Consider the following 2987-nt stretch of genomic DNA (forward strand, 5'->3'; position numbering starts at 1 on the left):
GCCTTAAGTGGTCCTGGTAAGGCACTTGGAGTATGGGGGTGTTACAGAGACACCTAAACTGTATACCTTTTGATGTGGGCATTCCTCTCTAGTTAGCAATTTCTCAATCTCATGAACTTCTGGACTCCATGAATCCGTCTGAGCAGCTGAATCAGAAAAAAGGGCAATCTCCAGAGGATCCCTGTTTAAACACATAGAAAGATGCTCATCAATAGTAAAATCAACATCAATACTATGACAAGTTTCTTCTATCATGGGATGTTTTAAAACCTTTTCTAAGGTAAAAACAATTGTAGCATCCCCCACAACTAAAGTCAGTCTCCCTTGCCTAACATCTATAACCGCCCTTGCTGTGTGAAGGAATGGTCTACCCAAGATGATAGGAATTTGGTTGTCCTCAACCATGTCTAAGACAACAAAATCTACGGGAATGAAGAATTTCCCAATTTGAACGGGAACATCCTCCAACACCCCCAATGGGTGTTTAACAGATCTATCAGCCATCTGCAAAGTCATAATAATAACAGTCATTTTAACCATATTTAATTTCTTACAAATAGAATAAGGCATGACACTAACGCTAGCTCCTAAATCACAAAGAGCTTTACTAATAGCAAGATGACCAATATGACAAGGGATAGAAAAAATCCCTGGATCCTTTAGCTTAGATGGTGAATTAACTTGCAGCATGGCGCTGCATTTTTGAGTATAAGCAATGGTTTCCACCGCATCAAAGGATCGTTTCCTTGTCAAAATCTCCTTCATGAATTTTGCGTAAGCCGGCACTTGAGTAATTAATTCAGTAAAAGGAACACTTACCTGTAAGTTCTTCACTACCTCCATAGACTTACCAAACTGCTTATCCAGCTTAAACTTTTGTTGACGATGAGGAAAGGTAGTGCAATAGTAATCGGCTCGGCTTATTTTGCTTTAGAATTGCCTTTTGAAACACCGTCATCGGCCAGGGAGGATCCTCGATCGAGTCCTGATGACACTCGATCGAGCACGGAAGTACCTCGATCGAGCTTGGGAATACTCGATCGAGGAACCTTGGCAGATTCGCAGGTTTGATTTTTTTCGCTTTTATTCTCAGCTCGTGTTTCAACTTTGTCAACTTCTTTTTCATCATCACTTAGCTCCAAATTGCCTAATCCTTTAGGATGCATATAAGGTACGTCATTATCATTAGTGGGAAATTCTTCATCATGGCTTGGCAACTCCGGATTTGCATACGTGGTACCGCTCCTCAATTGAATGATATTAACTTGCTCGTGAGCTTGCTTGCCTTGAGGAGGAAGACCTCCGGGCTGTTTTGAGGTATTTTGAATTGCCATCTGAGCCACCTGAGTATCCAACATCTTATTATGGGCAATCAGCTCAGAAATTTGAGCCGTCTGCTTTTCCTGCATTGACAAAGTTTGTTGCAAAAGATTGCGCAACTCTGCCATCTCATTATTTGGAGCTTGTTGAGGAGTTTGTTGAGGAGGTTGTTGACATTGATTGTTAAACTGCTGGCCTCCTTGATTCTGCCTTTGATATCCTCCTTGTGGTTGATTACCACGATTGTTAGGAGGTATATAAGTATTCTTTTGTGGTTGTTGCTGCTGCGGATTTTGCACATTCTGACTAGACCATTGAGGGAAAGGATGCTCCTTTGTTCTTTCATTGTAAAAGTTGGAGAAAGGTGTGCCTTGTGTACCTTGTCTGTAAGACTGAAAAGCATGAACCTACTCCAATGTGCTCAAACACTCAGCTGCATTGTGACCGTCTAATCCACATCTAGCACACGAGTCCTCTTGTCGTTGACTTATAGCATGAGCCCTTTCTCTATTACCCAATGATTGGGTAGTCTTCATCTCAGCAATTTGGGCAGAAAGAGCATCCAGCTGTGCCGCAATTCCACTATCTCCCCCACTTCCACGGACACTTTCCCTTGGATTTCCATACTTTGCAGTATAAATAGAAATTTGATCAATTAATTTCCACGCGCCATCAGATGTAGTGTTGTCCTGAAATCTCCCATTAGCTGAAGAATCTAATAAAGTACGGTGATCATCATATAACCCATTATAAAATTGATTGCATAGAAACCACTTCTCAAAACCATGATGGGGGACCGAACGCACTAATCTCTTGAAGCGAACCCATACTTCATTCAAATCTTCTGTGGCCGTCTGTTTGAAACTAGTAATCTGATTTCTCAAACCATTGGTCTTCTGTGGTGGAAAGTACCTTTTATAGAAAGCAAGGGCTAGAGTATTCCAGTCAGTAACTTCTTGATCAGCCATATCCAAGTCTCTCAACCATTCCGCAGCTCCATCCTTCAGAGAAAAGAGAAATAGCACCTGCTTTACCAGATCTTGTGTCACTCCAACTGTTAAAGGGATAGAACAGCCATAAGTGGCAAATTTCTCCATATGTGTCGCATGATCCTCAACAGTTGCTCCTCCAAATAAATTCCGCTCCACCAAATTGATGTAAGATGGACGAATTTCAAAGGTGCCATTATCAGTAGTAGGCAGCTTGAATCCTTTTGGGATAGAATCCAAGGTAGGCTCGGAGTGACTCGCTAAAGTAGGCATTATAGTACTCTCAGGAACGTCAATTTCAACTGGAATTTCAAGATCAGAAGTGGCGTCCTCTTCGCAGGACTGATTTTCCAAAATAATAAAGTGCTCTGTCTCAACGTCAAGTATACTCAAGTCTTCTACTTGACCCACTTCTTGCTAAAACTTTCGTCTGTAGCGAAAAGTCTTCTCTGGCTCGGGATCTATTGGAAAAATCTCATACCTATTTAACCTGGGCATACACGAAACTAACAAGAAAAGTGTGAGAATGGTCTCAAGGAACTAGGTTCCCTCAGACAAAAAGACATAATAAACAGAAACAAACAAGACAATTGTTGCCTCCCCGGCAACGGCGCCAAATTTGATAAAGCTAAAGTCGTATCACCAATATCAAAATTAATCTATCTCAGTACTAACAAA

At 41.3% G+C, this 2987-nt stretch overlaps 1 non-coding gene across 1 annotated transcript; it reads left to right on the top strand.

The window, feature by feature from the left end:
- The first annotated feature begins 2100 nt into the window (after nucleotides 1–2100).
- LOC141636275 (small nucleolar RNA R71) lies at nucleotides 2101–2207 on the top strand. The gene has a single exon (XR_012540897.1). It is a non-coding gene; the product is annotated as a small nucleolar RNA R71 (small nucleolar RNA).
- Nucleotides 2208–2987: the final 780 nt, after the last annotated feature.

Source organism: Silene latifolia, chromosome Y (assembly GCF_048544455.1).
Source record: "Silene latifolia isolate original U9 population chromosome Y, ASM4854445v1, whole genome shotgun sequence".
Taxonomy (NCBI): domain Eukaryota; kingdom Viridiplantae; phylum Streptophyta; class Magnoliopsida; order Caryophyllales; family Caryophyllaceae; genus Silene; species Silene latifolia.